We start from the raw sequence: 12,591 nt of genomic DNA, 5'->3' as shown, positions 1-12,591 counted from the left end.
CCCGTCTCGAACCCAGAATTCAGCCCTGAGTACGGTGCTTGCGTGGCTGGCAGAAACTGCAGCGCTGTAACCCTGCGTCTCTATCCCAGCGCGCGCTGCAGACTCTAGCCGCGGGGCGATTTGCTGAATAAGCCGTGTTACCCTCCGTGCGACAAACCTCTCGCGTTTGAGTCCCCGTAGCCGATCCTCATGCGATGGAAATCCTTCCTCCAGGTTCTGGAGCACCCCACTATTGCTGGAAATTCCTAACAAGATATCCTTTAGCCGTCCTGACTTGTCATACTCCCACACAGTGAAGCAGCACACGGGGGCAATGCACTCCCCTCGCCGCCATCTTCTTTCCTCCATATTTAAGTCTTAATGAGACTAGGTCACTTTGAGTGACAATCTCCAACAAAATAATGGCATAGCTGCAAAAAGGCACATAGATCATTTTGATGTAAAACCTCTCATCCAGAGCAAATTGAAAATTCACACACCTTGCTCCGGCTCCCCAAAAGCAGAGTCACTGTTTGCAGAGTGGAGTGATGCAGTTACATCAATGTTCATAGCAGCTCAATTCACAATGACAATTCAGGTAAGCTCAGCTAGACCCACATTTGTGAATTCTGTGAGGTCATTACTACCTTGTAGAAAGAAAGGCAATTCTTCCAAATAAATCTGATTCATTAAATGTAGGTCACATTTTAAAATAAATTTAAATGTTCATTATAGACTTGTCTATAATTAAAAGTTATTTTCATATTTACATTGCTAATATCCACTAGACTATGGATAACAACCTGAACTCATTTGTTATTTATACTCACTACGACGTTAGAAATAACTTCTCTCAATTATACATTTGCCTGTGGGTTTTCATGATGGTATGATGCACATGTTTACATACACGGATATTTTCTTCTAGTACTTCTAAAGTTTCATGTTTTTAATATTGGAAATTTTAAACTGTCCCACATTAAATTTTGGTTAAGGGTGTGCACTAGGGATCTAATGCTATTTTTGCTGAAGTATTAGAACATTGTCTTAAATCCCTTCTATAAATAGACTCTCCTTTCATCATTTATTTGAAATACCATTTTCATAAAACACTAAATTAGCTTATCTATTTTGGTCCATTTTAGGACTATCTAGTCTATTTTTTTAGAAAGATTGATTTTTTATTAGAGATAGTAGTTGCACATAGTAGTTGGGTTCGTTTTGACAAAATCAAGCATGCATGGAACTTGATTTACTCCATTTCAGTCTCCATTCTCCATCCCTTTCCCTCCCCTACTCTCCCCCCCACTCTCCCCCCTGTTCTCCAACCCTACTGATCCTCCTATCACTTGTGTTTGTTTGTTTGTTTGTTTTTAATTGGTATTTTCTACATATACATAAAGGTGAAATTCCCTGTAGTATATTTATATATGGAACATAGCATGATTTTGTTAAATTCATTCCACATTTCCCCCACTTTCCTATCTATCCCTCTTCTCTCCTTCTTGATCTTCTTCTATTCCACTGATCTTCCCTATACCTTTATGATATCCAACCCCTACACACACTTTTTCCCCTATTTTGCTCTAGCTTTTCTATATAATAGAAAACATTCCACCCTTAATTTTCTGAATATGCCTTATTTAGCTTATCTTTATTTGTTTGCTTATTCTCCCTTTCCATCCATTTACCAGTAAATGCCAAAATTTCATTTTTCTTTATGGCTGAGTATATATACCACATACAACCACTCTGGGAAGCAATATGGAGATTCCTCAGAAAACTTGGAATAGAACCACCATTTGACCCAGTTTTCCCACTCCTTGTTATAATATACTCAAGGACTTAAAATCAGCATACTACAGTGATGCAGTTACATCAATGTTCATAGCAGCTCAATTCACAATGATAATGCAATAGAACCATACTAAGTGCCCTTCAACAGATGAATGGATAAAGAAAATGTTGTATATATTCAAAATGGAATATTACTGATCCATAAAGAAGGTTGAAATTATAGCATGTGCTGGTAAATGGTTATAACGGGTAACTATCAGGCTAAGCAAAATAAGCCAGTCCCAAAAAACCAAATCCACATATCTCTCTGATATGTGGATGCTTCACATAACAAGAGGAAGGAAAGAACAGAAGTTCATTTAAAGGGGAATGAAGGGAAGGGAGGCAATAGGGATAAAATAATAGAATGAACTCGACATAACTTTCCTATGTTCATTTATGAATTCATGACCAGTGAAACTGCACATCATGTACAACCATAAGAATGGGATCCTAATTAGAATAAGTTATACTCTATCTATGTATGTATAATATGTCAAAATATACTCTACTGTCATATATACCTAAAAAGAACAAATTTTTAAAAAATTTTAAAAAGAACTATTCTTATTCCTTTATCTTTCTGTCTATCCTCACACTGGTACTATACTAATGTATTAATTATACTATTTTTTATTTGAATATATATTTAAAAGTACAAAATCATAAGGGTACAGCCTGGTAGGTTTTTATGGACTGAGCACACCTGGGACACCAACTCCCATATCAGAAACCAAACATTTCCAGCTCCAGAGCTGTCATCAGCCTCTCTCCCAATCCCTCTCTGGTGTCTCACCCCTACCACACACAGGGGCACCACTCTGACTTCCAACAACTGAGGGCAGTTTTGCCTGTATTTTTTCTTTATAAGAATGAAATCATGTAGCAGTAATCAAGCTATTTTCATTATAATTTATAGTCATTTTCTTACTTTCTCTTGGTTATCCATGTATTTCACAATGACAATGTGAACCTTGTCTGTACCTTCCAGGAAGTGAATATTGGTCATCTTCTTGGGACCTCATGCTATGGTCCCAAATCCACTAACATCTTTTTCACTTTTATAAACATATTTATTTTGCTCATTTGTTCAGTTCAGGCTTATGGAAAAGACAGAAAGAAGAATGTAAAGTAAATCACAGTCAAACTCATTTTACACTGAGGGACAGTCCCGTGAAAGTTAACATCTGATCAGAAGAAGGATTCTTAACAACCAACCTGGGAAGTCACCCACTCCCGGTGCTTTGTGGCCCTGCCATTGACACCCTCGTCCACCAGTCCTCAGTGGGGCAGCTGAGAAGCACTTCCCATTCTTATACAACTCCTCTGCTAAAGGCCTTTGTCCTTTATGAATTTTTAAAATATTTGAACAAAAGAAAGTAATGTATCTCAACCCATCTGCTAAGTGTTTAACATGAATGATTATACTGATGCTACATTGTTTGCTTAATATTTTCCCTACCATAGGCATAGATTGCCCATGTTTCTAAGTTTTCATACCTAAGGTTTCCATATTCAAACCCACAGAATCACACTAAGTTTACTCATGCTAGAACCCCTCATCAAAAAGATTGCAATTTCACTCTGACATTTAATTTTTCTCTGGGACAACAGACAAAAATGAAGATTAAACTTTTGTAACAAAAATACATATCCCAATTTTTCTGGTCTGCTACTTTTCTTTAGTTTTGTCTAGTAACCTGGGATTATATCTCCAAAATCGAAATGGAATGTTACATTATAACTAACAGTTTGTGCTTGGAGATACTGTCCTAAATCTTGGAATTAGAAAGAATAGCTTTCAGATCTCATGCCCAACTCACCTTGTGTGAAGATAAAAAGTTGATCAACACCATACTGTTACATCTTTGAGTCCTTGCCAGAGATGTTCTTTCTGCTTTGAACACCCAGAGCACATTCGATAGGATGGCTTCAACCGGGTTTTGAATCTGTACTCTGCCACTCATCACTGTGCAACCCTCAGATTCCTGTGAGGTAGAGAAGAAAACAGCATCCACGTTGCACACTTGCTGTATGGATTAAATGAGGTGATGATGTAGAGCACTTGGGAAAGTGCTTAGCAAGCATACGCTCAATAGTTCTTAGCTATTGACATCATAATCATGTACATCATTCCATTAGATAATGCCACTCATCTCTAGCACCCAGAACTTGCCTTCCTCTTAGCATTTATCCCCTAGTCTTAACTGGCTTACTCATCTATTCCAAATATCCACAAAGGCAGACTTGGTGTCATTTGATTTTTTTTTTTAATTTCTAGTGCCCAAAACTCTGTCTTGCTCATAATAAGCATTTTCATTAAGTACAATTCCAGAAGAGAAGGGCTGGTGTGGTGTAATCCCAGTTGCTTGGAGACTGAGGCAGGAGGATTGCAAGTTCGAAGCCAGTCTCAGCAACTTAGTGAGTTCCTGACTCAAAATAAAAAATAAAAAGAGCTGGGGAATAGCTCAATGGCAAAGTAGACCTGGGTTCAATTCCCAATACCACAAGAAGGAGGAGGAGGAGAAAAGGAACAAAGGAAGGAGGAAGGGAATTAAAACACCAATGACCGCCTATACACATCTCCTGGAGCAGCAGGTTCATAATCCAGCAGGAAGGGAGGTTCTGGGAACAGATACATCTGTTTCAGGCACTATTGGTATGAACCACAATATTCATTGGAATCTTATTATGATTACAAACCAAAGTGGATCACTAAGGAAAAGAAATACATTTTCAATGAGGATGTACAGTCTCATAAAACTGGAAAGCATCACAATGTCATCATCATCATAACTGACCTAAATGTCATTGTGATTTAAGTCCATGTGAACTCCATGGAAAACAGAGATTATAAACTCACCAAGTAGAAAAAGTAGAATAATAACCATCCAAGACTGACTTAAGGAAAAATTTATGTGCCTAACTAAATTTGAATATAAAGGTAACATGTGAGGGAAAAGAGAAGACAATGTGAAAAAACTAAACCATTTTCATTCAAAGAGCATTGTTCGAATCTAAGCACTAATTCACAAGCTCCCAATCATCTGCATGATCGTATTTGAAGAAGATTATGGTGGCAATCCTGGTCTGCCCCTTAGCCAGATTGTAGGTTCTCAATAATCAGAATGACAGGGGAAATCTAAACAAAGAAGACAAAGCATTCAAGTTCTGAGGCACAGGTGAACATTATACCTCAGGGCCACCCCCAAATCACTAGGAATTATCACTGGTCTCCCACAGCTTCTCTCCCTGTCATTAACCCTGGGTAGACATTAGACAAGACTTTGAGGAACACAGTGGTCGGGAGACAAAGAAACATACTAGTTAAGTCTTCACACATACAGCAAAATGAACCAGAAGGGTCCTTCGATTCAGAAACACCCTGTTCCTCTGGATCCTCTGCCATCTGTGAGACTTTCTTCTTCCCCTGGTTCTGTCACCTCCCGACCTCAAGGTTACTCCCCCTCAATCTCACCTTGGACTTAGTCTTTATCTATCATAGTTCATGTCTCTTTTTTATTTACCTTCTTAATTATAAAATATTTCAAACATATATAAAATCAAAGAGATTATTTAGTAAACCCCATGGACCCATCACCAGGTTCATCTATATCACTCAACCAGTTGCTGTGTTTTCTTTAGTTTGAGGATGTTAAATGAAATCCCAAGCAGCATATTTTGCCTGTAAATAAGTTTGGTCTGCCCACTGTGCATGTCCAATGCGAGAACACCACTGCTCAACCCAAGGGAACACCATTCAATGCACTGCGCACCCCAAGTGACCATATATGGCAGTCATGTATAGCACGCACCATAGAGCAGAGGTCCATGAACTTTTTCTTTAAATGCCAGATATTAAATATGTTCGGTTTTGTGGGACATACAGACTCTGTAGCAGCGACTCCAGTGTGCTGTTGTAGCACAAAAACAGCCACGGAAAATATGTAAACAAGTGAGCATAGCTATGTTCCATTTTTATTTATAAATAAAATAAACAGTTGCTGAAGAAAAAGTAAGCAAGTTACACTCATTTGTTGACACTCCCCCTAACCCCCTAGGCTGGCACATAGGAATGGTCCCAAAAAAGACAGTCAATGTGAGAACTGACTATGTCTAAAAAAGGATTCTTGAATGACATATACTCTAAGCTCCAAGGCAGAAGGAATTTCAAGACCTCCAGTCTAACAGTATAGGACTCAGAGAGGATTGTCTCAGCTTCTAGGCCATCCTCAATTTTGTACCCACGAAAATTCTTGCTCGACATCCTGCCTTGCCCTACACACACACACACACACACACACTGTACCTGAGTTCATATAATGGAGGCCCTATAACTGATCACAACTGAGAACCCAGTCTGAACCCCTGGTTCTCTTAAAAGTTCTCAACCCTATAAGGGACTGGTGTACTGACCTGTGCCCAGGTCTACTACTGCTGATGGGTGCTCATTGATGCCTGCTGGCCTGACTCAGATCTCAGGCAGCGGTTAGCACCCTGTGCTAAAAGAAATCCCTAACCCTTCCTACCTGTGATCTGTACCTTCAATCTCTCCTTCTTCCTTCCTATTACCTCTTTCTTTTATATATCTAAATGTCTCCCATCTTAAAATAATCTCCCCTCGGCCCTAACCTTCACAACCAAAACCCTTAAAAGTCTTGTCACTTCCTGTTTCCACTTCCCAGTGTAATCCAAAATCTGCCCGCCTTACTCCACTAAAATGGATCAAGCCTCTAACAACTTCCCTATTGCTAAACCAAATACATTCTTGTTAGTCCTTTAATTTCTTGACCTTGGTGGCCCCTGACGGTGTTGAATCATTGTTATGGTTTGGACATGAGGTGTCCTCCAAAAGCTCTTATGTCAATGCAGGAATATTTGGAGATGAAACGACTGGATCATGAGAGTCATTACCTCATCAGTCCGTCCTAGTTGGAATGGACTTAACTGGGTAGTAACTGTAGGCAGCTGGAGCGCGGCTGAAGGAGGTGACATGCCCTGAAAGGGTTCATCTTCCCAGCTGCCCCCTTCCCCTTCTCTCTCTCTGCTTTCTGGTTGCCATGAACAGAAGAGCTCTCCTTCATCTTGCCTTTCCTCCTGAGGTTCTTCTACATCTCAGGCCCAGAGTAATGGAGTCATCTGGCCATGGACTGAACCTCTGAAACTGTGAGCCAAAATAAACTTTTTCTCCTCTGAGTTGCTCTTGTCAGGTATTTTGGTCACAGCAAGGAAAAGCTACTGACACAATCATTCATCTTCAAGTGGTCTTTTTTGGGCTTCTTGCCCGTGCCCCCAACCAGTCCTTTACAGTCTTTAAATGAGCTCTCTTCCCTCTGTGCCCCACTCCTTCCCCACACACAAGCCTCAAATGTGAACACTCCCTAGAGCTTGAACACATTCCTCCTATCTTCCCCTCATTCTCTCAAAAGTGATCTATATTGTTGACTCTTTCTAAATCTCCTCCAAAAGTCATCTCAGTTGGTGACTCCTCCTAAATCTTCAACTCCAGCCCGGTCTTGAGTTTCAGATTAAAATACCAAACAGCTCTAAAATTATTTGTTTCCAACTAAACGTCTGGAAAAAAACCTCAAATTCAAATGATCTCATCATCTTGCCCCCCCAATCTGCTCCTCTCTCTGAGTTCTCTGGTCAACATTTTTCAGACCATGTTCTACAGAACACCTGTCTCTCAAGGTGGGTCATGAATTCAAATGATTCAAATAGGCTTGGAAACACTCTCTTGAAGATTTTCAAAGAATTATACTACTCAAGACCTAAAAATTAGTTACTATTGTACTTCCCAAACACTTTCCTCCACAGAATACTTTTATTTCAACAAGTCCTGGTTGTATCCAATTCAGCCAGTGGCTATTCCACAGAGCACATTGTAAAATCCCCCACTCTATCCCATCAAATGTCATCATTCTCTCCCCGGTTGCCCAAACTGGAATCCAGAACCCAGACTTTAGTCCTCCCTCCTCAGCACCCAGCATCCTTGGTTCTCTTAACTTTGCCTCCTTTGAATCTCTCCAACACATCTTCCTCTTAATCTCCCAGGCCACTGCCTTACTGGCCATCATCATTGTTGGCCAGAAAGACTGCAACTCATTGATAACTCATCTCCCTATCAACTGTCTTTCTCACCTCAATTGATTTTCCATGAGGCAAAATGATCTTTCTAGAAAAATCTGATCACAACACCATGATATCTTAAATACTTCACTGATTGTTCCAAGTGCCATTTGTGATCTGGCTTTGTCTAACTCTCTGGTCTCATTTCTTGCTGCTCTTCCCTCCTATATCTGCTCCCATCTCTAAACTCTTGCCATACTAATGAACTTACAATCTCACGTTGGTGCATCCTCTCCTACATTTAACATATCTTGTTCCCTATGCTTCAAATGACCTCTCTTCTTCTCCCTTCTTCTTTTCTACTCTTCCTCAGCTCACCTCCTCTGTGAAAACTTTCATGAATCATTCTGCCCTCACAATTTAAGCTAGATGCTATTCCCATATACCTGAAACATTTCTAGGACCTCATTACTGTTCTATGACTTTGATTATTTGTCTTCCCAAAAGACAAAGACATTTATTAAGGTAGGAAATATTTATTTTCCAACTTTTAGTGTACAGCATAGTATTTGTTAAATAAATTAATTAGACCTAGCCAGTTCCTATAGCTTGCAGAACTACTTGCTGTTACCTGTAACTATACCACCAAACAGGATACTCTGCCAGCATCTTCAGTCAGGTATTACCTGGGTACCAGAAGGTGGGTCCCATTCAAACTCCTGTTCTGCCTACCTCTCCCTGTCTAAGTTTAATAACCCAAAATATAATACAAGATATTGCATTCACTTCCAACCTAATGCGTTCCAAAATAATAATAATTCACATTGGCAACCAATCCTTAGGAAAATTGATGGAAGACAAGCTTGATTGTAGGATTTCTCTGGTTATGTTTCCTACCACTTAAATGCCTGGCTCTTACTGGAAACCCCCAATGAGAGGAATGTCATCATTGAGCAGAATGTCCATCAAGCTTTCCTCTGGGCAGTAGTCTGTCACAATAACATCTGGTACTTTAATGCAGCCTACAACGAATCTGCAAATGTTTGGATGATCTAATTCTCTAGGAAAATCAATATAGATCAGAAAGGATTTATCTAGGACATGATCTCCTAATCCCACTTTAAAATTTGACCTAGTTTTTCAACCATATAAAGAAACAAATATCTTCCTGGATTTAGTGTTATGTACAAAGCTTGCAGATCCACCCATTGTGATACAGAGTAAAGCATTTTTAAAAAAAATCAACATCAACACAATTCATTCTGGGCCTGATGTTTCATAACCCCTATCTGTAATCTGCACAACAACCCTGATTGGTGGCTATGACTGTCCCTTTAGTCACTTCTAAAGGTGAAGTGACTTAACCAAAATCCCCCACAAGTAACAAAACTAGCTCCTAGCTCTGATTTTCTCTAATTACAAAATTCATTTGTGCTTTTTTTTAACATTGCCATTGGTCATTCCAATATAAAATACAAATATAAAAAGAAAAGTTCCTGTATTGAGAAAAAATTAATTTTTCTCACCAATGTTGCTTCAGAAACAAAAGGCATTTTTACAAACCAAGAATTCACAGATTTTTCAGTCTCTCCACACTTGTCTCTCATATGTTTGTTTTTCTTTAAGTTGGAATCCCTGCACCCCAACTCTGGGGGAAGGAGTAAGCTTTCCCTAAACCCCAGGCATGCAGCTGGCATTTCGGTGTGGCTAATTATTACATCTGCACCATCAGCACAGAGCACAGGTGGTGCTTTGCATAAACCAAGGATTGACTTGCAGATTGTCCATGGGGACTTTTCCAGTCACAATATTGTTCTCCAATCAAAACTCCCCCATCTTTTCAGCTTAAGCCTTGTTTCTCCACTCATCAATCCTTAGACTAAATCAGAAATGAGGTATTTATTTTCGTTTTTGAAACCAAGGCTGAAAAGAGGAGGACTGTTGATGTTTGTTATGCAGTCTCAACCGGAAGATGAAGGGCTTTCTGACCTCTCTCCCCTCTCCTAGGAGTACTGGCTGGGATGCTTCTAGTCTCTCCTACTCTGCACTCACGCTCCACCAAGTCAAGGGCACGTAAGGAAACTCCTCCTAACTGCAGGATGAGGTGTTTGAAATACATGAAGGATTGGCACATTAAAAGAAGATTGTTTATGCCAAGCTTTACTATCTCTAATATGTTTCTTATATATTCATCAAGTCAATGATGTCTTGATTGCAAAACCTGCTGAGCCATAGAGCCCTTTGCAAAGGTGAAGAAATAGCATGTGGCTGCAGATACTGCAGGCTCCTCTGCTACCTGGAAGACTAAATATCAGGACTACTTTGCAAAACTTCAAACTTCAACCAAACCTAGCATCTCCTAACCAAGATAAACTGATGTCATCCCATCCATTCCCTAGCCTTTGTTACTTAGAGAAGAGGTAAATGAAGGCTTACATGTTGTCACATAAGACTTTTGGAATAAAAGGAGAGAAAACAGCAATGCTTCTACTTCCCTTCTCACCTGCCTCTCCTGAACCTAAAGCCAGTTTCATATAGTACAGAGGAGTAACAGGGAATGAAAAGAAGCTGAATCACTAGTTCTCCAAAATTTTGTGATATTAATTCTATCAAATTTTAATACTTTTGGCCATCACCATAATCTTCTAGTCCTTAATGTACCTCTATTTATCCTTTGCCATGATGGAGTAAATATAAAATAAAATATAATACAAATCAATGTAAAGTAAGGATATACAAATCAATGAGAAGTATTCATGAACCAACTCTGGGAGGTGATTGGTAATCAATAACTGAAGCATCGTAGTAGGAAGGATTCTGAGGTCAGATCTAGGTTCAAAGGAGGAAAGTTCATGGACATAAGCAAGTTCCAAGGGCATGAGTATTGTACATATTTTCCATCCTTAATAAATATAGAGTCTAATCCTTGAGTCCAAAAAGCCAATTTGCAAATACATCAATATGGGGGTTGATGTCACAACATATACAGAGACTATCACAAGCTCAAGATGAGCCAGCAACATGAAGTCACCACCAGAGAGAGTGGCATGGGTGGAGGCATGCTGTCCAAAGCTAGCAAGGTGTGCTCTACCCTCACCTGGTTGGACTGTGGTAAGAGTACTGGATCCCATTCCATATGTCACACTGGGAAAGAAATGTTAGTCAATAATGGAGAGCAGTGCACTCAATAAAGGGCCTTGGAACCTGTGTTGTATAAAGCAAAAGAAATACATTCAACCTGGTGAAGAAAAAACTTAATGAAATTCTGATACCCATCCTTCCCAGTAATCTAGCATGTCTGTTGTCTCCCAGGTGGTCCACCTGAGGTTTTTACCAACCTCTACTCTATCTAGTTAGGTGGCCCACATGGTTTATTTACCTGCCTGCCACTTACAGAGTATGCCTGCTGCATCCAGATTGTAGACTGGGATCAATTAGCAAGTATAATTAAAGCCAAATGTAATTAATCACATAACAGTGAGACATTCTTGTTTAATTTCCTGAAGTTGGGAGACTATGACATTCCTGACAAAAGATAATCGATATAAATAAATCTCCAACCGTCAGATGTTCTTTTGAGTCACAACCAAAATAATTGTTCACCAAGCTATTGTTACCAGTTAGAAATTTACTGGCCCACATGCATGCAGATTATGATCTTGTGGCCCATTTTCAAAAGACTTGAATACCCCTGCTGTCTTAAATGCTTAAAAAATAGACAGCTGATGGTTGCACAAAAGAATGTACTTAATACCCTTGAGCTATAGACTTAATAATGGCTAAGATGGTAAATTTTATGTCAGGTAATATTTTACCACAATATTTAAATGTGTTTTTTTTTAAAAAAAATACCATGATTTAGGAGAAAAGTATAGGCTTTGAGTCAGGGAGAAGCTAAAATTCTGGCCGAGCCACTCACTGGTTCCGTGACCCCTGAATCTAAGTTTCCTCCTCCAAGATGGGAGAAATAATAACTACCTATCTAATGAGGTAAGTATCTGGAGGTAGGAGTTGAAATGATGCATAGGAAGCACCCAGAAGTGATATGGCAGCTGAAGACAGATTCAGCATACAAACCAATGGGTAAGAATTATAGTGAGACCTACTGGCGTTCAGGATAAAGATTTGCTAACTTGGAGCTAACCAATGGACAAAGCACCTCAACAGAAAAATTGTTGCCCTGCAAAAACACAGTCCTACAAACCACAGCAATAGAGAAACAATGACCCAAGAACCTGAGTTTCACAAACAACTATTCACACTGCAAGATGGAGACTCCTCATCTATTCTGTAGGATTAATAGGAAACTGTCATTGTGCAGCTCAGGTTTCCCAACAGGTGTCATCCCCCACAGCCACCAGCCCCATGTTTTCTGCTTACCTCACTTGCTCCACATCCCTGTAGAGCGAGTATCTTTTTCTTGATGCTTTTTGTGGCTACTATCATCTGTACTTGGCTCCTATCATTTATATTGATTATCTTTGGTCAGGAATGTCATAGTCTCCTATCATCACTGTAATAAGAAAAGTCATCTAGACATTCATTTGTGTGAGTCTGGACTCTGTTCCCCTTTCATCCATGGATAAAGCTGACATGTGTCCTCCTAGGACAAGTTGGTTTGATGAGCATAGGAATTTCATCAAGAACATGGAACTAACTATGTGAGTTTCAGGGCTCTCAGAGGAGGAAGAAGAAAAGAGGTGG

At 39.6% G+C, this 12,591-nt stretch overlaps 1 long non-coding RNA gene across 1 annotated transcript in view; it reads right to left on the bottom strand.

Moving 5' to 3' along the window:
- LOC125610707 overlaps window positions 1-12,591 on the bottom strand; it is a 97,043-nt gene that overhangs the window by 23,174 nt on the left and 61,278 nt on the right. Inside the window, exon 2 of the long non-coding RNA XR_007340708.1 lies at window positions 3,639-3,803. This is a non-coding gene — a long non-coding RNA (uncharacterized LOC125610707). The remainder of the gene's footprint in view (window positions 1-3,638; window positions 3,804-12,591) is intronic.

Source organism: Marmota marmota, unplaced genomic scaffold, assembly GCF_001458135.2.
Source record: "Marmota marmota marmota unplaced genomic scaffold, marMar, whole genome shotgun sequence".
Lineage (NCBI taxonomy): Eukaryota > Metazoa > Chordata > Mammalia > Rodentia > Sciuridae > Marmota > Marmota marmota.
The sequence above is the reverse complement of the archived record's forward strand: the minus strand, read 5'-3'. Positions and strand labels throughout refer to the sequence as shown.